General features: G+C 47.2%; 1 protein-coding gene across 1 annotated transcript in view; it reads right to left on the reverse strand.

Annotated features, from left to right (window-relative positions):
- The window catches only part of STYK1 (serine/threonine/tyrosine kinase 1), a 42152-nt gene extending 20795 nt beyond the window's left edge, over window positions 1–21357 (reverse strand). The window contains exons 1-2 of the mRNA XM_055118238.1: window positions 21183–21357; window positions 20497–21096 (exon numbers count right to left, since the gene is read on the reverse strand). The gene's annotated coding sequence lies outside the window, so the exon portion shown is untranslated. The remainder of the gene's footprint in view (window positions 1–20496; window positions 21097–21182) is intronic.
- Window positions 21358–26224: the final 4867 nt, after the last annotated feature.

The raw sequence follows: 26224 nt of genomic DNA on the forward strand, positions 1-26224 counted from the left end.
TCCCCATGGCGTATTCAATATGCCAAAAACAGTAACAATAAGTCTCACCATGGAGATGTTACTGGTGCCCGCTCGAGCAAATCGATGAACAACAGGATGACAGTGATACAGTGATGCACTGATACAAAATAAATTATCTAGCATCTGCCTGTAGAGCAAGCTTGAGTGGTTGTGGGAAAATTCAAAATAATGGTGGTGGGAAGGTGTAATGGTGGTGGGATTGGTGTTGAAATATTGAATTTAATCAATTATTATGAACAACTTTATGAGAATGAAGTTTTTAAAAAGATGCTTGCCTTGCTTATCGTCAACCTGGGTTTGACCCCTGGCACCACAAGTGGTCCCCTGAGCACCATCAGGAGTGATCCTGAGCACAGAACCAGGAGTAATCTCTGAGCACTGCCAGGTGTAGCCCCCAAACCAAATAATAAACAAATACTCTGCCACAGACTAAAATGAGAACAAGCAATTCCCTACCATCAAAAATGAGCATTAAGTCATATTTACAATAACTATAGTGATGTAATAGTCTGGAGCAAAGACTTAAAAAGTGGAAATGGACTTGAGATCTATTCTGGATACAGAATCCACAGAACTTTCTGGAAGGATAGTCTATCACGAGCAAGTTTCTATCAAGTGCACATAAGCCCCTGAACTAAGAGATTGGCGGACAACGGCTCGTCCACTGGTAGAGGAGAACCAGCAGGGAAGAGATCTGAAGAGCTCCTGGAAGCATTCAAAATGAGTACACCAAGACAGAAATTGTGTGGGAATCAGAAATTAGTGACGTGGCCACAGAGAGGTTTTATTTAAAGGAAAGCGTGTTGATAAGCTAAAACGAGTGGAGAAAAAAAATGCTGAGATTGTGCTGTGGTGTGGGTTGAACAGTTGTGAATAGACAAAAACAAAAATGAAATGTGTTCTTAGGATCGTGGAGCTGGAAGTCATTGAGACAGAATTCTAGAACCCTCTACAGACCACTAATCACTAAGTGCACAGCTCCCTGGAATTCTTGGAGCCATTCATTCATCTCTATCCATGTACCAGATCTTCAGGCTAGGAAAAACTTCATTCCCCACCCCCCAACCCCGCCCTGCTCTGGCATTTTTCTCTTTTCTGTTATACAGTAAGAAAAACTTGGTCTACTTTATACTTTCATGTCATTATTGCTCAAATTGTTTTATTTTATTTATTTATTTTTGAGTCACAGTGAGATACAGAGTTTACGCAGTTACAAATTGTTCATGGTTGGTTTTCAGTCATATAAGGTTCCAACACCAACACCGTGTACATTTCCCACCACCAATGTTCCCAGTTTCTCTCCCCATCCTCCCTCCACCCCACCCCAACTTCCACCTGCCTCTATGGCAGGGTCTTCTTCTTTCTCTTTCTCTGCCCAAATTGTTTTGAAAGACCTCTTTCCTGCCCAGTTTCCTATTTCAGAATGTAATAGTGTTCACAGCATTGTCTGAGAATGTGGCCCACAGTACTAGTGGGGAAAAAAATCTACCTCCCCTGCAATCTTTAGTAGATATAATCTTTTGCAGTAAATCACTTATTTTTAAAACAAAACATTTAATTGCATTTAGTTGTTAATTCAGAAAATGAATAGTTGGCAGACAGATAAATTATATATTTCGTCTATTTTTCTGAGGCAGCCTCTCCTTCCGACAGCTTCACAACCGATGAAAACCTGATGCACTGGCTCTCAAACTCTGAGCAGCTTCCCTAGCCATTATATTAAAATTGAACAATCATTATCACCAATCTATAGACAAGAAGGAATGTCAGTGCCAGAATCTCTTTCTTCTCTTTCTCTCTCAAACAGAAGAAAAACATGTTCATGCAGTTCATATATATATATATATATACACATACATATATATGTACATATACACTTATAAATATAAAATTAGATAAAAACTTTTATCCCATTCACTCTTTTTTTTTCTGGTGCTCATGATTTCCTTTTTTTTTAATTGAATTATTGTGAGATACAGTTACAAGCTTTCATGTTTGAGTTTCAGTCATGCAGTGATGAAACATCCATCCCTCCACCAGCTCATATTCTCCACTACTAATGTCCCCAGTATATCCCCCTTTCCAGCCCTCCCCCTACCTCCATGGCAGACAATTTCCCCCATACTCTCTACTTTTCGGCATTATATTCCATTCACTCTTCTTCATTTTTCTATTTTCCAATTCTTCACCAAGTAGACTCTAGCTACTAATTTGTTGTCCTGGCCAGAAAATCTTTATATGCATTACTTATAATTCTCTAAATATATTCAAAACGATATCACCGAAAACTAGGTTCTGAAGAGAAGAAGTGCTCAGCACTCCATGTAGCTAAAAACTTGGTCTTGTCTTTGATCCTGTGGGCAATAAGACTTATTCTGATTGACCCAGAATCAAACCAGTAATTATCCACTGTCTAAACAACTCTAAGCACAGTGTATGATCTAGTTTTTCTATTGAGTTGATAGAAAGGCGAAACATGGACTATCGGAATATGTCTGACATTATCTACATTAGGTTATTCTACTTTGTGTTTTTCTCTTTTTTTTTTTTTCTTTTTGGGTCACACCTGGCAATGCACAGGGGTTACTCCTGGCTCTGCACTCAGGAATTAACCCTGGCCGTGCTCAGGGGACCATATGGGATGCTGGGATTTGAACCCGGGTCGGCCGCGTGCAAGGCAAACGCCCTACCCGCTGTGCTGTCACTCCAGCCCCTACTTTGTGTTTTTTTTCTATTATGGAGACAAATAGCCACAGGGTTATGCACTGAGGCAGCATCTCTTGGAGACTGAGCCGTTACATAAAGAAACATGCAGCTCGCCCCTCACCTGACCAGGCAGCTGACGGTCAGACAGTTTCCCTACAACCCCAAAGAGACAGGGTGTGCTTGGCTAACAGAAGTCCAAGTCAACAGAAGAATAGCCAGGAGGAAAACTGCAGGGGCTAGGAGGAATAATCTTATCTGCATTTGCGCACAGCAAGGAAGCTAGGAAGTCAATGAAGAGTGAGACAACAAACTCACAATTCCGGAAGGGCTTGTGGAGAGAAACGGGCAGGTAAAGGCAAGAAGCAGGGGGTTAAGACACTTGCCTTGCCAGCAGCCAGCCGGGTTCGACTCTCTGACGATACTGCATGGTCCCCTGAGCACCAGCAGCAGCGACTCCCAAGCACAGAGCCTGACGCCGCCCCCCAGAGCACCACCAGATGTGGCCCCCAAACAAAACAAAACCAAAAGAGGGCCCAGGCACAGACAGCCTGAGAGCGTGGAGCCCAGGGGCTCTGCAACACGGTACATCCTCCCCCTTCCCACTGACTTCTCTGCTAGGCTGTCGCGAATGCAGTTCCTTCCTCAAGGGCAGCCTGTTTCACCAGCTGGCCTCCAGCACCCCGTGGAAGAGAGGGGGGTCAGCAGACAGCTCCAGCCTGAGCTGTGCCCAGGCCCCAACATCCCGGGTCACTAATCCACATGGAAGGAAGGGCTCTGTAGGCCTGCGTGTCTATGTACCCCCTCACAGAGCTGCCCAGAGGGGCCCGAGGTCACTAGCTGCACTGGCCAAACCCCACCCCACCCCGCCCAGCCCCCCACCCAGCAACGCTTATCCCAGACCCATGCTTCTCCTCACACCTGATTCCTGGACTCAAGAGGATGACGCAGCAGCCACTGTGAGCTTCTGCATTTCCCGAGCAAGGTTGGTTTGTGCTTAGTTTTGTTTTTTTCCCACGTGCTTAGTTTTAAAAGCAGAGGTGGATTAGCCCCTACGTGGACGCAGAGCAAGGAGACAGACATCTAGCGGCATCAGATCCACTCTATAAAATGGTTTCCAGATGTTTGCAAGGAAACTTTTCCCCCAGTGGCTACAGTGGGACTGGACGATTATGAAATCAGCCACCAAAGCATCTATCCAGAAGACGTGTGGCTTGGAGAGATAAAGCAAAGGGCGGGAGCTCCTGGTTCGCCTACCAGAGACCCAGCACCCAGATCCACAGCGATGAGTCATGGTTGGCCACTGAGCACCAGTGGGTGTGTCCCAAACACAAAACCACAAAAGGATGCTCGTGCTCACTGTGCAAACACTCACCACAAGACTTGGTCTCCTGACCCCATGGCAAGCTGAGAAACAGATCGGACTTCATCTGACTATGAAAAGAATGTTTCTGATCAACATTTATGTTTAATACAACCAATACTCTGTCCCCTTCAGTCATGTCTAGACTGTTTTCTCAAGGCATTAAATATGTATGTTGGTTCCCAGGCTTGCTCTCTTAACTGGGCTGTGAAATTAAACATGAAGCATTAATCCCACAGATCATGGATGACTGAAATTCAGGGCACTGGAATATTACTAGCTCCCATGCAGCTGTGAGATTGTTTATTCTGATAATGATAGTGTTGGTGAGCTATATGTAGTATCTGCCTCGAGCATCCACAAACTTCTGCTCATGCTGAATCTCTTCAGTCAGTATCCTAATTAAAACAGTATCATTGCTCTCATAGTTATCATGTTTTTTTTCTTTTTGGGTCACACCCAGCAATGCTCGGGGATCACTTCTGGCTCTGAGCTCAGCAATCACTCCTGGTGGTGCTTGGGGGATCATATGGGATGCTGGGGATTGAACCTGGATTGGCTGCGTGCAAGGCAAACACTCTATTCGCTGTACTATTGCTCCAGCCCCATCATTGTTTCTGAATTTATTGCAGCATAGAAAAGAAGTTTTGTTCCCCTCTTGAATGAAGAACCTAGAGGTGGGACTGGAAAGATAGTACAGAAGGTAAGGTGCTTGCTTTACCTTGGATTCTTGTGTAGCTTCAAGATCAAAAATAAATAAATTAAAAACCCAAGAATCTAGATGGGTGTTTGAACAATGTACAATTGTACGATGAAGGACATACGCTTAGGAGGAGAGTGAGGTTGGGGAGGGAATAGCCCCTCTCCCGAATATTTGCAAGACTATTTGCTCAGAGAACTAGATTAGAACTAGAACTGCATCCTAGCATCAGCTCCCCCAGTTTTGTGCATACTCACAAGCCTAATGCCCGGCCGAACCTCTGCATGTGTTTCATTTCACACAGAGATTTCTGGCCTTCGCAGTTCTCAGCAGCGACATCTATGCAGTCTCCCCAACGCAAGCTGTATTTCTAAATGAGAGTTTTAGGAGAAACACTTATACCAAACTATATCTAGCGATAGCACAGCAAGTAGGACATTTGCCTTGCACGCTACCAATCTGGGTTCGATTCCTCCGTTCCTCCCAGGGAGCCCAGCAAGCAACCAAGAGTATCCCGCCCACACGGCAGAGGCTGGCAAGCTACCCGGCGTATTCGATATGCCAAAAACAGTAACAACAAGTCTCACGACGGAGACGTTACTGGTGCCCGCTCGAGCAAATCGATGAACAATGGGATGACAGTGCTACAGTGCTATCTACAAGCAGAAGTTTGAGATTAGGGAGGTGGTCAGTGGGAGCACACAGACACATACGTTGCCTATCTGAGCCCTGAGCTCAGTCCCCAGAGTCATAACAACAACAGTGGCAGAATTAGTCCATCACTACAGCTGCATACTCTGACTCCATGATAGGAGAGGTTCCTGGACTGAATTCCAGACAACTGCTCCCATTTCAAAACTGTCATTTGATCTCCCAGCCACACCCTCTCTCACCACCTGCTTATCTACAAAACTGGATCTGCCTCATGTTTGCTTTACATCACCCAACACTCACCCCCAAATGGAGAGAACCCTGGGCTGAGGGATTTATTCCTCCCTTTACGTGCTAGGGACATCACGTGAGGACAGAGAAGGAGGGGCTGGAGCAATAGCACAGCGGATGGGGCCTTTGCCTTGCACATGGCCGACCTGGGTTCGATCCCCAGCATCCCATATGGTCCCTCGAGCACCACAGGAGTAATTCCTAAGTGCAGAGCTAGGAGTAACCCCTGAGTGTCACTGGGTTGTTAGCCAAACGGCTGAGAGAGAGAGAGAGAGAGAGAGAGAGAGAGAGAGAGAGAGAGAGAACAGAAGGAGAAGGATAACCATATGGAGGGAGCAGCTCTTTCCTCCAGGATGGACGGATCCACCCTTCTGCCCTTTCATCCTTATCCTTGGAGCTGCATTAACAACATGAACACAATACTTTGGACATAAGATAAAGAAGAACTAGCCAGATCTAGAATCTTTGGGAATTCACCAACATTCTGAAAAACAAACCTTTCTTCCTGCTTTTAGTTTCAATAAATAAAGGCCCAGCGATGGCACCGTGCCAGGTGTCAGGCTGGGCCATTCTACAAAGAAGAGAGCACCAAGGTCCAAAGAGAGTCCACTCTGGCCTGGCCAAGGTTAAACGTCTCTGTTGGTTGTTGGTGTCGGGGGCCACATCTGGCGGTAGCTCAGGGGACGGGGCGGGGGCCTCAGGCATTCAAAGCCCCTCCCTCCAGCCCACAGAGCTCTCTTCCCAGCTCCCAGGGTTAAACACTTTGAAAGCAGTGGCGTGAGAGCACATATCACACCCCAAGCTTTTCCTCCTGAAGTCACTGTTCCTGAAACTCTGTTACTGCAGGATGTACTCCTCACTCGACTGGCCAAGAACAATAGCCTTGGCTAGGAACTGCACCAGGATCCCAGAATCAGTTCAAATTTCACCAATCAACACACCGTAGGGGAAAGCCGGGCTTGCGGAGACTTTGCCCACGGGTTTCCAACATTGGCCTGAAGTGCTGACTGCAGAATGTAAGAAATCCTGGGAGAATCCAAACGAGGCAGAATCCTTGTTTACACAGAGTCCTGGATCTGATACTCTCCCCATTCCCCTCGGCCCAACCAACATCCTATTTCTTTCTTTCTTTTTTCTTTCTTTTTTTTTTTTTTTTTTTTTGCTTTTTGGGTCACACCTGGCGATGCACAGGCGCTACTCCTGGCTCATGCACTCAGGAATTACTCCTGGCGGTGCTCAGGGGACCCTATGGGATGCTGGGAATCGAACATGGGTCGGCCGCGTGCAAGGCGTGCTATCGCTCCAGCCCTCAACATCCTATTTCTATCATTTACTTCTTGTGGCCCAGGAACTTGTCCCGTTTCTCTCAGCGTCCTGGAGTTCGGAGTTGCTTTGCAAAGCAAAGGTCAACAGAGAGAGGAGCTAGCCCACCCAATCCAGAGGCGGATTTGTGTCGGTGAAGTAAGTGCCTTCGGGCTGATCCTTCTGGCTCCCCGAGATGTGCCAGAGGGAATCCCTGGCCCTCCCCCTTGGCTGACACTGACACGGAGGAGTGATGTGACCTGCACCTTCCCAGATGCAGGGAAGGGCCTGGAATGCGCTTTGAGGCTTGAAAAGAGAAACGCCCGGAAGTGCGGAAGTGTGAACCCTGCCCAAAGATCCCTTGACAGGCTGAGTGCTCCCGGAGAGTGAGTCGTTCTTTGTTGTAACTTGTCAGCAGGAACTCCTGAGCGTGCGGCCGAGATGTCAAGCTTTGTCTGTCGCTGGCTCCTTCCACCGTTTGCTTTTAAAGCCAATGTCTACCCCAGGTACGAAGTTTCCAAACCCCTAGGCAAGACAGATTGGGCTCACAATTGCCACACAGGATCTGATTCTAAGTATGACTCCAAAGATGAACACCTTTGATTTCCTTTGAGGCGTTATATGAAGTCGGTATTTTCATTTAAAATAATTTTTTTATTAGGGATTTGTTTTTCTTTTTGTGTCACACCCAGCAATGTTCAGGGGTTACTCCTGGCTCTCATTCAGGAATTACTCCCGGTGGTGCTGGGGGACAATATGGGATGCCGGGGATCGAACCCGGGTCGGCCACGTGCAAGACAAACACCCTACCTGCTGTGCTATTGCTCTGGCCCATTATTTTCATTTTTATTGTGATTATCATTCTATTGATAATTAATAAAGTGATAATCAGGTGATAATTATCACTCTATTTCCTCTCAGAGAGCCTGACAAGCTACCAAGAGTATCTCGCCCGCACGGCAGAGCCTGGCAAGCTCCCCGTGGCATATTCGATATGCCCAAAACAGTAACAACAAGTCTCACAATGGAGATGTTACTGGTGCCCACTCAAGCAAATCGATGAGCAATGGGGTGACCAGTGATACAGTGATATCACTCTATTTGGCAGGTTCCCAATTCCCAAAGACCCCCTCGATCACATTCCAGTCCCACAAGTCCAGAAAAAAACAAATCTCAAACCAGATATTGTGTCAGTGGTTATTTTCTCTTCCTGGAATAATGACTCTCCAACAGCAACGTCTCCAGCCCAGGGTCTGAGAACCGCAAGCAGAAGGAACCAGAACACACCTTCCCACACAGGTTTGCCGGTGGATCCCTCCCGGGGTCTCCCTTCTCTTCCCTGAGGGGCACCTGCACTTCCAACCTTGGTGGGCTTGCCACTTCTTTGTCCTATGACTATCAGCCAAGTGGCATTTCCAAGGCCCTGTCCGCCTCTTGACCACTGAGCCCACTTGGCTTTTTCTTGCAAGCGGTTTGTGGGAACAGCTTCTGCTTTTTCAAAATCTTTGAGAAGTTCCCTCTCCCGGTGAGTGAGCCAAGGACCTGGGTTGTTCTCTGGCCAGTCCTTTCCAGGGCACTGGCTTCTGGCGAAGAGGAGGGTCCCAGGTAAGGTCTTAGGACACTGCCACAGTATGCAGAAGCAGCGGGAGAGATAGTACAATGGGTAGCGCCTTGCATGCAGCCTACCCCAGATTCCATCAGAGGCATCTCATATGGTCCCCTGAGGAGCACTACCAGGAGTGATCCCTGAGTGCCTGACCACCAAAAAAAAAAACAAAAAATTAAGAGAGAGAGAGAGAGAGAGAGAGAGAGAGAGAGAGAGAGACTCTGGGAAATGAACCCCAGCTCCCAGACATTAAGGCAAACGGGTAGAAGGTTTCACAATCAGGAAACCTGTTCCTCTGCCCTTTTTCTCCTCTGCTGCGTCACACAGGGCGGGTCCCCGCATGGATTCTATACACAGGATGTCGCCACCAGCACACCCCAAAGGCACAGCCTGCTGGGGACACACAGCGAGGCTGAGAGGCAGGGAATGAAGGCGGGTAGAAGCAGAGAGAGGGATGGAAGCTCCAGGGCGGCCTCATTGGCCAGGAGGGCCCCGCGGGGAGGGGCCTGGCGGCTCTTCCCAGCCTGGACGCTCCCACGGGGGAGAAGTGGACGGGGCCAGCAGAAAGTTACATCGAACAAGTCGCCCCCCAATCAGTTGTTCCTTCTCCCACTCTTACACCTCCTCCTCCTCCTCCTCTTCTTCAAAGACCAAATGGAATTTATCAGAGCAAGGAGATGTGTGTGTGTATGTGTGTGTGTGCGTGCGTGTGTGTGGGTGTGTGTGTGGGTGGGTCTGGGTGTGGGGGTGGTGGGGGTGTGGCAGGGGTGGGAGGGGTGAGGGAAAGGGGCACTATGATGGAAGCCTACTGTCAGGACGTTGTCTGTGTAAAACCCTACCATTGAGTGTTGAAAAATTGTGAACCACAGTGGCTTAAATAAAATTTATGAAAGAAAGATGATGTATACACCAAAAAAGAATGCATTTTGTTGTTATTTAACATGGAGTGTTTAAGTACTATCTAGATTTCTTCATCTTTCCTGTGACTTCACCAGGCTTCAAAAATACAGGTACGGAAAGGTGACCATGCGTGTCACTTTACCTCCGTTTACTACCCAGTTCTTGTCCAGAGTGATCATTTCCGACGGTCACCGTCATACTGGTTCCTACTCTGTCCTAAACACACCCCACCCCACCCGACTTGTAGCACCAAGCACCAGCCCCCCTAGCCCTCGTTTCTACTGTCTTTGGGTATTAGCCTCATACGACGCTTTGTTAATATCCCATGAATGAGCACAGTCATTCTCCCTCTGACTCGTTTCACTCAGCATGACATTTTCCATGTCCATCCATTTACAAGCAAATTCCACAACTTCATTTTTCCAAGCGGCTGCATAGTATTCCATAATGCAAATGTCCCATCGTTTATGTATTCAGTCATCTGCTCTTGGCCACCCAGAGGGTGGGGAGGGGTGAGGGGTGAGGGGGTAGGAGGGGCATGTACATCCTAAATAAGCCGGCAACGCTCCTAGAGCTGGCCTGGCTGTTCCAAGACACTGTCCATCACAGCCACAGGTACATTCAGCCCCACACAGCCCTTGACTTCCCTGCCCTGAACCACTATGCATGAGAAAAAGGTTGTCTTCACCTCTCCCGCTCTAAAAGCCAAAAAGGCGCATTCCTAAACTCTGGCTCTCAATTTGATCAAAATCATAATCGGTAAGTCTCAGGAGCATAGCCAGCCCATTTCTTTCCTGCTGCTATTTAGCTATGCACCTGAATACATTTTTCTAATCTCTCCTACACCTTGATTTTCTCATCTGTTGAAGTGGGTCCAACTCAGAATCATGATAAGAATAAAATGACTCAGAAAAAAAAAAAAAACAATGCCCAGCACAAAGTAAATAGTAGTTACCGTGAATTATTCCTAGGATTAGAGGGATAAACTTATTCCTATATCTCAGCTCTTCAAATCATGATCTCTTCAATGACCTGCCCTGGATCAGATGTCCATGTTATGATTGCACCCATTTGTGAGATATATAAAACATACTATGAGACTAAGACCCAAGGACGGCAGAAACAAGGGCCAGGAGAATTGGTCCACTATTGGAAGCCTGCCACAAGTGCTGGGGGAGAGGCAGTTGGGGGAGAGATGGGACCACTATGACAGTGATGGTTGGGAGAGATCACTATGGATGGAAGCCACGTGCTAAAAGTAGGTAAAGGACCAAACAAACATGATGGATGATGGCCTCTGAGTATCTAATTACAAACATAATGCCCAAAAGGAGAGGGAGGGAGGGAGAGAGGGGGAGGGAGAGAGAGAGAGAGAGAGAGAGAGAGAGAGAGAGAGAGAGAGAGAGAGAGAGAGAGAGAACTCTCTGCCCTTAAAGACAGGCTGGGGTGGGGTAGCAGGAGGGAAACTGGTGACATTGGTGGTGGATAATGTACACTGGTGAAGGGACAGGTGATGGAACATCATATGACTAAACCTGATCATGAACAGCTTTGTAACTGTGTATCTCAAGGTGATTCAAGAAGAAAAAAAATGTTTTTAAGACATGGAATGTGTATGCGCCCCCAAAGCACCTGATCTGCATTTGCAAAGTCCACAAAGATGTAAATCAGAAAATAAAATGTGGCCATGACCTGAACCTTGTGTTCTTTCACTTTTTGAAATAAAAGAGGTGACTAAGATCTCGCTGAAGATAAGATAAAATAAGATAAGAGGCCAAAGATCAGGAGCTTAGTATCTAAATCCCAGAGGGAAAACGTCCAACATTCTTTTCCTTATATATATATATATAAAACAACAAAAGTTTATCAATTATAGTTCCTGGCTCCTTGTTCTAGCTCCCTCCACTACACAATTTTGAACCTTCATCCAGGTCCTAAGTATGGGGTTTCATTTAGGTATTGTATTCTCCATAGGAAACTATCTCTCTTCATTTCCCGTTGAACTCCACCTCTCTCCGTGAATCAGCAGGGATATCAGACAATAAATCAAATGAACCAATCTGCTCTGGGCTCAGCCCTGCTCTTTCTCCTCCTGAACTAATAACCTCCTGGATAAAGGATTTTTGCTTTCTAAGACTTCCAACACTTTATTGCATAAAGTTAAAACAGTAAATATTGATGTAGAGCTTACCCTGCATTTGGCACTATTCTAAGTCCTGAATATGTAGTAGGTCATTTAATATAGATGATAAAACTTGAGCACAAAATGTTTAAGTACCTTCTCCAAAACATACAGTTACAAGATAGTGACTTTGGTGTCTCAGACTTCCCAAGACTTTGAATCTGTGTTCTTGCAGTGTACTATAATCTCTCCCTGATAGAATCTTTTTGGGGACAGGTGAATGGTTTGGGAGTCACAGCCAGGGGTACTCAGAGCTTATTCCTGGCTTTGTGCTCAGAGATCACTCCTGGCAAGATCCAGGGAACCATATGTGTTACCAGAAATCAGACCCAAATCAGGTATGCGCAAAGTAAATATCTTACCCACTGTACTAATTCTCCAGGTCCCCTTTTTTTGAGAAAAAAAGTTATTTATTTACTTAGAAAAATCCAAATTATCTACAATATTGATTATTCAATTAAGATATAAATCTCACAACATAAAATTCACCGTTTTATAGTTAATATAAATGAGTTTTAGAATATTTATATACAACCATTATTACTAAATTGAGAATATTTTCATCACCCAGCAAAGAAACTCTACCAATAGATGTTATTCTCCATTGCCCAATCCTGGAAATCAGTCATTAATCTACTTCCTATTCTTTCAGATTTAGCTGTCCTGGATATTTCATGGAACTGAATTAAACCATTTGTTGTCTTTTTTTCTCAGACTTCTTATATTTAGCTTAATTTTCTAAGGCTCATCCATTGCATTAGTCAGGGTTCTCTGGAGCAATAGAACCAACATACAAACCCAGGTACAGACAATAGAAAAGATCGTGGGGGCTGGAGCAATTAGCACAGCAGGTAGGTGTTTGCCTTGCACGCAGCCGACCCAGGTTCAATTCCCAGCATCCTGTATGGTCCCCCGAGCACTGCCAGGAGTAATTCCTGAGTGCAGAACCAAGCATAATCCCCAAAAAGCAAAAAAAAAGAAAGAAAGAAAGAAAAGAAAAAAGATCATGGAATTGATTCACCAGTGCAGACAATCCAAACACAATCTACCATTGCAGGTGGAGAACTAGGAAAGCCAGCTACATTACTCAGTCTCTGGGTGCGAACTGGAGACCTCCTGTGTAAATCCCAGAAACCAAAAAACAGAGACCAGGAGTTCCGAGGAAGAAGCAGAAGAGAAAGTCACACATACCTGCCACACCTGCTCAAGAAGAGAGTGACTTCAGAGTTCCTTTGCCTTTCTGTTTCTTATTAGCCTCAGATAACAGCTGATCTTCCCCAGATGATCTTTCCTCAGCCACCTGATCAAAGTGCTGATCTCCTGCAGAAACACCCTCATGGACACACCCAGAAATGTTTTCTCAACTCTGGCCATCCCATAGTCCGCTCAAGCTAAGAATCCAATGAGCCATCACATTCACACTGTGGCACACAATAGCATTGCATCCTTTTTGTGCCTTCACCATATTTTAATGCATGGGGCATCACATGTCTATCCTTTTGTCTGTGAAGAGCATCTGAACATTTCTATGTTTCACCCATGAGTACTGATACTATGAACAGCCACAAATAAATTTTTCCGAGGACATAGATGTGTTTTCATTTTTCTTGGGATGTACGCCTAGAAATGGACTCACTGGAAGCATGGTAACTGCCTCGGAGGAACAGATGGCTACACCCTAGAGTGATGGCATCTAGACTCTCAGGGGGATCTGAATGGTATCTTCTTGTGGCTTTGATTTGCGTTTTCCTGTTGCTTAGTAATATTGAATGTCTTTTCATTAGCCATTTGTCTAACTTCTTTTAGTTTAAAAGGATTTTTTGGGGGGGGTCACACCCAGCGATGCACAGGGGTTACTCCTGGCTCTGCACTCAGGAATCACCCCTGGCGGTGCTCAGGGGACCATATGGGATGCTGGGAATTGAACCCAGGTTGGCCGAGTGCAAGGCAAACGCCCTACCCGCTGTGCTATTGCTCCAGTCCCCAAAAGGATATTTTTGTCACCCTGCTTAACAGTATTACAGTGCTGTTAACAGTAGGGCTTCATGCATACAACATCCCTACACCGCATCCCCCGCTAACCTCTGCTTCCCTACACCCTTGGATCCCTCTTTCTCAGTCACCCTGGTGCCCATCTCACTACCATGACAAACTCTGTTCGGTAGACCAGTTCTTAGATTCTGTGACTTCTAGTCATTTGCCTTTTGGATAACGTCTTCAAGAAGTGTCTATTCAAATATTTTGGATTATTTGTTTTTTTTCATTCAGTCTTGAGTTTTGTCTTTTGTGTGGAGGGGGTAGGGAACACTTCCACCTGTGCTCAGGGGTTACTCCTGGCTTTATGTTCAGGAGTCACTCATGGCTGTGCTCAGGGAACCATAGGAAATGCCAGGGATCGAGACCAGGTCTATAGCGTGTAAGGCAAATGCCCTGCTCACTGTATAATTGCTCTAGCCCTGAAAGTGTCCTTTAAATATTTATAAAGCCCTCATTGGATATGTGGTTTTTTTCCCCATTGTATGTACTATCTTTTCATTTTTAATGAAGCCCTTTGAAGAAGTCGCTTCTAATTTTAATGGATTCTAATCAAGCCAATTTTTATGGTTGTTTGTACTTTTATTGTCAGTTATTTAAATGATTGCCTACTTCAAAATCACAAAGATTTATGCCTATTTTTCTAAGAATTTTATAGCTTTAGCTCTTATATTTGGATCACTGATCCATTTTGAGTGAATTTCTAAGGTATGAGATAGAGGGTCAAACTCATTCTTTTGCATATGGATATTCAATTGTTCCAGAAAGATAATAATTGTTGTGTTTTTTTTTTAAAAGATCCTTTGTCTACCCAGTGAGTTGCTCTGGGCATTCTGTTGAAAGTCAAATATCCATGGGTACACGGATTTATTTTGTATTTTAAATTCCATTCCATTCATCTCTATGACTATCTGTATGCCAGTAGCATAGTCTTGATTACTAATGCTTTAAAAATCATTAAGTGTAAGTCTTCCAACTTTATTTCTTTCTTGAAGACTTTCTGTTGGCGTGTTTTACATTCTGAGTTCTGTCTGCTCCTATGACTTTTACTTATTTGATTAATTTGTTACTAATGGTCATGCTGTGTATTAAACCCAGATTTTTGGACATTTAAAACACACAGTCTACCACTGAGTTATACCCCCACCCCACTCACCAATATGAATTTTAGAATCAGCCTGATCATTTCTGAAAAGGATGGGGGCAATCCAGAATGTTGGTAAAGATGATATTCAACATATATATCCATCTGGAAGAATGCTGCCATCTTAATATTAAATCTTTTGATCAAAGGACATGGGGTGTCATTTCATTTATTTAAATCTTCCAAAGTTCCTTTTCATGACATCTCATATAAGACTCATGTGGGGGCTGGAGTGATAGATAGCACAATGGGTAGGGTGTTTGCCTTGCACACGGCCGGCCTGGATTTGATTCCCAGCATCCCATATGGTCCCCCAAGCACCACCAGGAGTGATTCCTGAGTGCAGAGCCTGAAGTAACTCATGTGCATTTCCAGGTGTGACCCAAAAAGAAAAAGAAAAAAGACTCATGTGTTGTTGATGATTAATGTATAGTTCTATCACCTCTCAAGTTTAAATACATCATTTGGTGATACAACAAGATGTTCTGTCTCTGAGAAACTCTGTTCTCAAATAGATTGGGCACCACATCTCTCCCAGAAGCTGGGCAGACACATGTGTCCGTACCATGTACCATAGCAAAATGTCAGACCACTCCCAGTCCTTCCATGTCTGGATAAATACACAGGATAAATAGCATTACATCCTGTAAGTCCACATCCAGTTTATTCATTTTTTGACAACCCTGAGTTAGTTTAAAAGTCCCTAATTGTCACGAATTAATGGGACAAGGGTAGTGTTCAAAGAATCACATCTCTACATTCTGAGCACTAGAGATGCCATTACGTTACTAGCCTACAACAACCATTGCTCTCTGGGGACCCCAAATAAGTGCTAGTTTAATCTGCTAATGTATTTAAATCAAAGAACGAGATGCAGTGCTGATATCTCATAATATTTGTTATTTTAATCAGTTAATAAATTTAAATTAAAGCAACAAGGTAAAGTAGTGATATTTCTGCTAAGAACTAGAACTGGAGTATAAAAACATGTGGATTAAAAGTAAAGAGAGAGTATGGGGGAAACTGTCTGCCTTGGAGGCAGGAGAAGGGTTGGGAAGGGGGGATACTGGGGATATTGGTGGTGGATAATGTGCACTGGTGGAGGGATGGGTGTTTGATCACTGTATGACTGAAACCCAAACATGAAAACTTTGTAACTGTATCTCACAGTGATTCAATTTAAAAAAAAAAAAAAAGTGAATTTCCTTCTAGCACAGGGTTCTGCCCCAGGAGTCAATGAACTTCTGTGAACCATTTATCTCACACGCGAGTCTATTGACCCACAGTCTATCGTGAGTGATGCCCTTCAGGTAGTATTGCATGGGCAATAAAGTGCCTATCTGTTTGTAGATAACTTAAGACCAGATTTGTTGATTTGTTTATCTATTTGGGGGGGGCTTCCCAAGCTGTGCTCAGAGGCTCAAGAACCACTCCCAGGATTACTCTCCCGACTGGCTTGGGTAGTCCGAAGCTTGGACCCAAGGACATGGCGCTGCCAGAGCTGAGCAGGAGACCACTGGGACCACCTTCCCGGGAGAAGGGGCCTCAGGCTTATACTCAGGACCATGAGGTCCTGGGAATGAAAGCCGAGCTCCAGGCCCCTAGCTCTTATGTTATCAAACCATTCTTCGTCATTTTATTTATCCATCAGGCTACTTCTCTTTGCCAGTTATTTCCCAGTCAATGTTAATTTAGCAAGTTCTTAAAAATATATTTTAATGTCAGCGCAAGTGAAGTCGATTTCGAGATAGTTGTGATTAAAAAGATGACTCGTGGCCTATGATAAAGACACATTGGTTTATATATTTGTTCTGTGTCCTGCAGGACTGGGACTGGAGCCATAGCACAGCGGGTAGTGTTTGCCTTGCACATGGTCGACCTGGGTTCAATTCCTTTGTCCCTCTTGAAGAGCCCGGCAAGCTACCGAGAGTATCCCACCCGCACGTCAGAGCCTGGCAAGCTACCCGTGGTGTATTCGATATGCCAAAAACAGTAACAAGTCTTACAATGGAGACATTTCTGGTGCCCGCTTGAGCAAATTGATGAACAATGGGATGGCAGTGCTAACAGTGCTAACAGTCCTGCAGCACTGAGAGTCTTTCAAGTTTTGATTTTTTTTTCTTTTTTGGGTCACACCCGGCGGTGCACAGTGATTACTGCTGGCTCTGCACTCAGGAATTACCCCCTGGTGGTGCTCAGGGGACCATATGGGACGCTGGGAATTGAACCCGGGTCAGCCACATGCAAGGCAAACACCCTACCCACTGTGCTATTTCTCCAGCCCCTCAAGTTTTGATTTTTTAAGTAGCAATAAGCCGTGGCAGTTTTGCCAACTTCAAATCACATGTGGACATTAATCTCCGAGAGAAAAGGACGCTTGCCTATGGTCGGAAAATAAGTCAGTCACCCGAGCAGATGGGGGACCTTCTGATCCACGGTTACACCAGCCTAGGAGGGAGTCTGAGTGAGACTCAGTCCAGGGAAGGCAGCTAAGCGCGAGCCCTGATGCCCTGCACACTGATGCAGAACTTTGTGCCCGTTTGCCCTGTCTCTGTGCCCTGGTGCCCCTAAGTCTTGGTCTTCCCTGCAGAGAGCAATGTGGCAGAGGGCAGAGTCTACTGCCATAGCCGACCTAGTCCAGGAGTAGGCAGAGAGCTGGTGACACATCAGGGAAGAAGGCGCATTGGAACGGAGACCCACTAACCCCAGGCTGATGGTGGGGATGAAAATGAAGTGACAGAATCACACTGAAAAAAAAAAAAAACACATGAAAACCTTTGTGAGAACAAAAGCAAAGAGACTGAGTCTTTCCATAAGCACTGCACTCCTATCACTGAGACCAGCGCCTGGAACCTCTCAGAGTGTACGCGTTTGTTCCAGAAACGAGTAGATAAATTCACCTAGGACAGTTACATTGCATTTTTGAAGGGGGAAAAAAAAACCAATGGAAATGATTAGGTATAAAGGCTAAACTAGAATGCTCCAAAGTGCAGTAAAGGATGGGAGCAGTATTTAACAGTGGGGGAACATGGGGAGGACGGGGGGGGGGGTTCGGGGGCGAGGAGAGCCGGATCTCTGCCTTAGAGACCTCACAAGGCAGAATTCTGCTTTTGCTAGTAAAGAGACTTAAGGTCTTTGCGTACATAGAGCAAGCAAAAAGCTGATTCTGAAAAGTTAAAATAGGACAATAAACCAAATAAAAAGGACCTCAGCAAAATTAGGTTTGTCCCCTGAACCCCCAACAAAAAGATCTCCAACTCTGAACCTGTAGATACTTTTTTTTCTTTTTGGGTCACATCTGGCAATGCACAGCTGTTACTCCTGGCTCTGCACTCAGGAATCACCCTTGGCAGTGCTCAGGGATGCTGGGAATCAAATCCGGGTCGGCCGGCCGTGTGCAAGGCAAACGCCCTACCCGCTGTGCTATCGCTCCAGCCCCTGAACCTATAGATATTTAACTAGCATTAAAATAACAAAAAGGCATAAGATTGCTGATAGAATTGATCAGCTCCCATTGAAATGGGGAGACTGGCCTGGGTTATCCTGTGAACCCAACCTAGTCACAGGGATTCTAGAACATGGAAGAGGACAGAGGAGGCAGAAGTGTCAGAGTGAGCTGATGGGGGAGGAGAGACCCTGAGGGCAAGTGTGAAAGGTCGAAACCAAGGAGTGTGGCAGACTTTAAAGCTGGAGAAGACAAATGGATTCTCCCCTGGAGCCCCCAGAAATAACAGACAGCCCGCCCCCAAGTGGGAGCCCTCACCTCTCGGACTGTAAAATGAAAGGCTGTGCTGATGAAGCGGAGAGACAGGACAGGAGTTAGGGCACTTGTCTCGCATGCAACTAACTGATTCGATCCGCAGCACCTCATACAATCCACTGAGCGCAGTCAGATGTGATCCCTGGGTGCCGCCCCAAAGCAACAACAAATGGTGTCAATGGGTTCACAAGATGGTTCAGCAGGGGCCACGAGAGGATACAATGGGTAAGGCATGCAACTGACCAGGGTTCGATCCCTGGCATCCCCTATGGTTCCCTGAGTACCACCAGGAGTGAGTCCTGAGCACTGAGTCAGGAGTAACCCTTGAGCATAACCAGGTTTGCCCCCTTCACCCCCCAAAAAAAACCTAATAAACAAAAATCCAAGCTGGCTCAGTAGCGAACAGCAGCTACCTCGCAAGGGATAACGCCCTGAGTTGGATACCTAGGACCAACCTCATGTGCCTATGATGGATGCCACTATCCTGGCAGCTTTACTTTCTGGAGCCCCCAAGCCCACCCCAGAATACACAATCCCTGGCACACAGCCAGGGGTTCACAGAAAGTGCGCAACCCCCCAATGAGTACAGCTAACAATGCACTGTGCAATGATGATGTATGATAACGATGAATGATGCTCCTGCCAACCAGACTGTGAGGAAGCCCCACCTGAAGCAGTGGGAAACCCCAGTCCACCTAGACTGTGACCCCAGGTCATTGCATCAACAGCCACAAAGGGAAAGGAAGCGCGAGGGTTGGTCTAAACTGCCACGTTTGCAGTGACTGAGGCCAAAGGACATTAAAAATACCCAGACACGAACCAAAAAAAGCTGCAGAGCCCTAACTCCTCAGAGATGGTGGGGGAGACACTGAGCGTTGGGGTTGTCCGCAAGGGGCTGGAGAAAGATTTTGCAGAGGGCAGTAGAAACAGATTGACATTTGCTTCCCCCGTAAGTGCATTAGGCACCTAGAACTTGTTCTCAGTTGGGTAGTACCAGCCCTAAATACCCAGGTTAACCCTGTAAGCTCAAGTCCCCGCTTCCAATACTTCCAGTTACTGGGAAACAGCATCTTCGCCGAGGGAATCAAGATAAAGCAAGTTTACCAAAAGTCTACCCCGGCGGCACTGGGGGTCCTTCCCCAACGGGGCAATTTGAAGGCACCCGCATCCAATGACAATGACACAACACTGCCATCCACAAGGCTGCTCTCGCAGCCCCCACCCAGGAGCTCCCACACTCCGGCACAGGGGACGGGGTGGGACGGTCTGAAATGCAGGAGAACCTGACATCGGGAATTTCTTCCAACCGGAAAAGGGACAGGATCGGAGGCTCCAAGGCGGGCGACGACCAGGGATCCGGAGTGAGAGGGAGCGGCGCCAGCAAGGACGGGTTCGGACGGACACAGCGAGGTGCCAGGGCCAGCGCGGGGAGCGCGGTTGCAGGCGGCGCGTCCTTTCGGAAACGCACCCACCACCCCGGCGCGTTCTTGATGCTTTTGCAACGAGGGGGCGCGGAGGCTGAGAGCCCGCACGCCGGAAACCCCTCACTGTCCAGTTTCCCCGGGGCAAGGGGTTCCTGCGCCCACTTGCTCGGTCCCGGGGCTCTCCGGGGAGCACCCACCGCCCCTCCTCCACCCGGCACCCACCGGCAACGAAGCGCAGAAGATGCAACTTCCAAGCAAAGAACAGGCGGGTTCACGTGCAAATGGAATGCAAACCATCCCCTCCCTGCAGCCGTCCCGCTCCCAGCCTCCGGGCACCCGGACCCCGAAATAACAGCCTCCACCTGCCTCCCCCTTGCCCCCCACCTAAGCAGACGCCCAACCCCCAGTTCACTACCGTGTCCCGCCTCCGGTCGCTCTGGTTCCAGATGCATCTGGCTCAGCCAAAGGGTTTTTTTTTTTCTGTTGTTGTTGTTTGTTTTAAAAGAGAGCAAAAGGGAAAGACCAGTTGGTATAGGGCAGGGTGTGCCAGCCTCAAGGAAATGTTTTTCCAGTCCCTCCTTCCCCCTGGGGCGGGGCTGCCAGCAAAGGATGGAGCTTGGGCGGGATCCCCACACTGGCAAGTCTGCGGGCGCGCGGGCTTCCGGGACTCGCCGCAGACCGGGCAGCTGGAAGCCCGGGCCGGGACGGTCCCGGTGGAGGAGTGACAGATGTCCCCAATTCTTTCTTTTTTTGCGCTTGGCAGGAGCGCGGCGCGGCGGGAGACGCTGGTCCCGGCGAGCGGGGACCGGCGCGGAGACGGGCAACAGCGCCTCCTAGTGCCCGGCCCCGCCGCTGCTGCCCCGCTCTGGGCCCTGCCTGGGACCGTCGCCTGCCAATTGATTGACGTCCGACCGGAGGAGCCCCAGGCACCGGCAGGAGGGTTTTGCTAGGGTGAATGCAAATGAAACTCCCACGGACACTTAAATCGCGTCCTCCTCCCGGCCCGGTGGCACCTCTAGGGAGAGAAGGAGAAACAACGACCTGGGTTAGCTGACCCCGGGGGATTCACAATTGCCCAATGCCCATAGGGTTGCAACGCACCTTCGAGCTCAGAACTGGGGTCGGTCGCAGAGAAAGAGACAGACAAAACGTACACGGACGGTCCGAGCTTTCGGGTCGCCGGGGCAGCCGTCGGCGGTCTCCGGGGGCGTTTATGCAGCGTAATATTGCTCCCGCGTTGTTTCCGTCCACAGGGACTGAGGACAGTTAGCCAATCAACAGTCCTCGGGGGCTGGAGGAGCAGAGGGAACTCAGCCGGTCCGCAGGCATCTCAAAGACCCCAAACGCTTCCTACTATTCTCTTAATATAATAATCGATTCTATTTTTTTTTCCCTGGGTAAATCAACGTCAATGAAAGTCAATCAACTCTACGGTTACTCATTTGCAAATCCTTTACATTCTGAGTCCTAAACTGTTTCACCCAGGGGAATATTCCAGCCTTAGGGGTTGCATTGTCTTGTTTTGTTTTGTTAAAGGACCGTTTTTTCCCACATCTTCCCACTTTTTCTTACTTAAATGAGTCGGAGGACTATTAGTTAGATCTGGGAGGGGTCCCATCTGCTAAGTGGAGTTGGGAGGGGGTAGCACCAATCTGAAGGGTTTTGTTGTTGTTAGGAGAAGGATTTTGCACAATCACTGGAAACATCAGAAAAAATAAACTGGTAGAAGCATTTCAAATCAAAATGATCACTCTGGGTCAGAACTGCGTGCTGAAAATAGGTAAAGGAGCAAACATGATAACCTCTCAGCATCCGTATTGCAAACCATAATGCCCAAAAGCAGGGGGTGGGGGAGAGAGGAGAGAGAGGAGAGAGGGGTGGGAGAGAGAGGGGGGGGGAGAGAGAGAGAGAGAGAGAGAGAGAGAGAGAGAGAGAGAGAGAGAGAGAGAGAGAATGCACAGAAGCGGGGCAGGGGGAGAGGAGAGAGAGAGAGAGAGAGAGAGAGAGAGAGAATGCACAGAAGCGGGGCAGGGGGAGAGGAGAGGAGAGAGAGAGAGAGAGAGAGAGAGAGAGAGAGAGAGAGAGAGAGAGAGACCGGATGAGACCTTGAGCACTGGACCCTGAGGAGACTGGACCCTCCCCATGAGGGAAATTCCTCCAATTCCCTCGGACCTCTTTCTTAATCTGATTAACTTTAGTGATTCAGCCCAAAGAAGATCATCACCACTTCCAACCTCCCTGGTAACCTCCTTAGCAATGAACTTTTACCTAGGAAGAAGCCCCACATGGGGGCAGGTTGAAGAAACCCTATAAAAGCCACCTAGAACAAAGGAAGCGCGCGCATATGCTGCCTGAGCCCGTGTGCAGCTTGTGCCCACGTGGCCGAGCACATGCAGTGCCCGAGCACATGTGTCGCCCGCATCTCCCCTCTTAGATGTGTACTTTAATGCTTTCATGTCCAGTGCTAGGATGTGTGTAGAGCTCTCTCCATCCTTGGAGAAGCCTGAGTTCTCCCTTAAGCTCCTTAATCTTTTTTTTTTTTTTTTTTTTTTTTTGCTTTTTGGGTCACACCCGGTGATGCACAGGGGCATTTGGGTCACTCCTGGCTCTGCACTCAGAAATCACCCCTGGTGGTGCTCAGGGGACCATATGGGATGCTGGGAATCGAACCCGGGTCAGCCATGTGCAAGGCAAATACCCTACCAGCTGTGCTATCACTCCAACCCCGAGCGCATTATTCTTACTATTTTCTCTCCCACTTATCCCTTCCTCCTTCCTTCAGAAACCTCTGAATAAAATCTGCTTACTTCACTGCTTGTGTACTCCAGAAATTCTTTTCTGTGAGCGAGACAAGAACCCAGTAAACCCTGGGTCCCGGGTGATAGAGGCAGTGGGGGAGAAAGTGAGCGTCTTCTCCTCTCTGCTTCACATAAATCATCCGTGGGGCCCACCGACATCAGAGGGACGAGTGTTGAAACACTGTATGACTCAAACCCAACCATGATCAGCTTTGTAACTCTGGTTCTCACAGTGATTCCATAAAAATCAATTAATTATTTTTTTTTCTTTTTGGGTCACACCCAGCGATGCTCAGGGGTCACTCCTCGCTCTGCACTCAGAAATCACCCCTGGTAGTGCTCAGGGGACCATATGGGATGCTGGGAATCGAACCCGGGTCAGCCACGTGCAAAGCAAATGCCCTACCGCTGTGCTATCACTCCAGCCCCTAATTAATTAATTTTAAAAAGAAGCAATCCAAATCAGATGTTGGCACCTACCACAAGTTTTTGTAAGAAAATGTGGGCTGTGGGTCATTTGACTAGGTCAGCGTTGGTTCACGTACAGAGGATCCCGCATTGACAGACACTCAGTGGGACGAGAACCGGGGAGCGAGGAGGCAGAGGACCCGGAGACTGGGGTACCTTGCATCTCTGGGTCTTCTCTATTACATTTTCAATTTTCTTCAGAATGCTTTTAAAATAGAATGACTTGCTCTGAATGTATGCTTTTTAAAAGTTAATGGCTCATGTTGCTAGAAGAATTTTAGCTCATTGTAAAATATGAAGTCTCATCGGTTACTCATTCTTTTGTTTTCTATTATAGGGGACTATATAAAGCCAAATGAACTTCTCTGAGGCTACTAATATGTAACCTTGCCTCCTTGGGAGTTATTTGCTTTTCCTAATTCCTGCAGAACCCTGGCATATGATAGAAAAACATTCTAATGTTTTGTCTTAATTCTAAAATTTTGTCTTAAAATCTAGTTCGAATCCCAGCATCCCATATGGTCCCCCGAGCACCGCCAGGAGTAATTCCTGAGTGCATGAGCCAGGAGTGACCCCTGTGCATCGCCGGGCATGACCCAAAAATAAAAAAATAAAAATAAAAATAAATAAATAAAATCTAGTTCTTGTTTGCACCAGAGAGATAGTACAGTGGGCAGGGCAATTGCTTTTTGCACCCAGTCATGCCGAGTTTGATCCCCACCAACCCTTATCATTCCCCAAATATTAATCCCTGAGCTCAGAGCCAGGAATAAGCCCTGAGCACTGCCATGTGTGACCTCAAAACAAAAACAGAGAAAATCTAGTAAGTGTCAAAGGCTTATTATGGTGAGAAGTTCCAGTTCTCCATGACCTAGGGATTTAAAAAAATTATAATACAACAAAAATGAATTTGCAAAACATTTGAAAGGAAAGATGCTTTAATTAAATTCTCTGTATAGTTTTTAATTCCCGAGAAAGATAAAAGACCAGAAATAGTCATGCCTCCACACAGCTGGAGACGAGCAGAAGTTACAGACTAGTGACCTACATTCATGTGAGGTCGCTTCCATACATGTAGGTGTGAGTAGAGCATGTAGGTAGGTATCTGTGACTTCTCTTTCCTCTCCAAGGGCTTATCATTGGGGGAGGGCGCAGGGGGCTTTTTGAGTCACACACCACAGTGCTCCTGGCTCTACACTCAGAAATTACTCTTGGTGGTGCTGGAGAGACCACCTGGGATGCCGGGATCTAACTCAGGTGGGCCGCATGCAAGGCAAACAACACCCTACCCAGCACTGTAGCACTGTCGTAGCACTGTCGTCCCATTGTTCATCAATTTGCTCGAGCGGGCACCAGTAACATCTCCATTATGTTATTATTGTTATCCATTATTGTTATTGTTTTTGGCATATCGAATACGCCATGGGGAGCTTGGCAGGCTCTGCTGTGCAGGCAGGATACTCTCAGTAGCATGCCGGGCTCTCCAAGAGGGACAAAGGAATCGAACCCGGGTTAGCCACGTGCAAGGCAAACACCAAACCGCTGTGCTATCGCTCCAGTCCACGCCCTACCCACCATACTATAACTCCAGCCCTGGCTTATCATTTTAATTATCACCTCGACCTCAATTTTCTGAGTCTTGGACTTGTTTGAACAATGCTTCAGTTCCCTCCTCTCTGCCAGATGAGGTTATTTAGCCTCATTAATAATTCCAAAGGCGTTTAATGATTACTCATTATCCACTCTGCCCACAGTAGGTACTGAACAGCAGGAAGTTGGGCTGAAGTACCCACTGGCTTACTCCGCCTGAGCCTCGCGGGGGACCGCTGGCTACTTAATGCTCATCAGTCTTCCTGCCGAGTGACGCCTCCTCTCCGGATGATGGATCCCAGACTGCGAGAAGGGATCCAGCTTGAAGTCTGGGGGAGAGGACACCCCTGGACCAACTGACATCACACTTGGCAAAATTCGCCCTCCTCCCCCCGGAAATCTCTCCTCTAAGGAAAAGGCTACTCAAAGCACAAAGGCTTCGAAACCCCAAGAATAGCTTGGTGTTCAGCACTTTACCTTTTAATTCATTCTTTTATTCTGTTTTGGGGCTGGAGCGATAGATAGCGCAGCGGGTAGGGCGTTTGCCTTGCACATGGCCAACCTGGGTTCAATTCCTCCGCCCCTCTCGGAGATACCGGTAAGCTACCAAGAGCATCCCGCCCACACGGCAGAGCCTGGCAAGCTCCCCGTGGCGTATTTGATATGCCAAAAACAGTAACAACAAGTCTCACAATGGAGACGTTACTGGTGCCCGCTCGAGCAAATCGATGAGCAATGGGATGACAGTGATTCTGTTTGGGGGAACCACAGTTTACTCCAGGCTTTGCTCAGGGATCACTTCTGGCAGGCTTTGGGGATCATGTGGGGTGACATGTGACCAGGTCAAGCACGTTCAAGGCAAGCACCCTCCCTGCTGTCCTGTCGCTGCAGCCCCTGAATCTCTTTCAAAGTGGGCTAGCGGGTAGGGCGTTTGCCTTGCACGCGGCCGACCCGGGTTCAAATCCCAGCATCCCATATGGTCCCCTGAGCACGGCCAGGGGTAATTCCTGAGTGCAGAGCCAGGAGTAACCCCTGTGCATCGCTGGGTGTGACCCAAAAAGCAAAAAAAAAAAAAAAAAAAAAAAAATCAAAGTGGGCTGAGACCTCATGATGCACAACAGTCCCCGAGAAAGGAAATTGTGAGTAAAACTGAGAGTAATGAGAGAGGCAGACAAGACATAGATTCTATTAGGCCTTGAGCGGCACTGCACTGTGGATCTGCACGCTCTGAATGAATCTGCCTGATGGATCTGAACAAATCAAAAGAACTGAACGCAGAAGCAAGTC

This window comes from Sorex araneus, chromosome 10 (genome assembly GCF_027595985.1).
Source record: "Sorex araneus isolate mSorAra2 chromosome 10, mSorAra2.pri, whole genome shotgun sequence".
Taxonomy (NCBI): domain Eukaryota; kingdom Metazoa; phylum Chordata; class Mammalia; order Eulipotyphla; family Soricidae; genus Sorex; species Sorex araneus.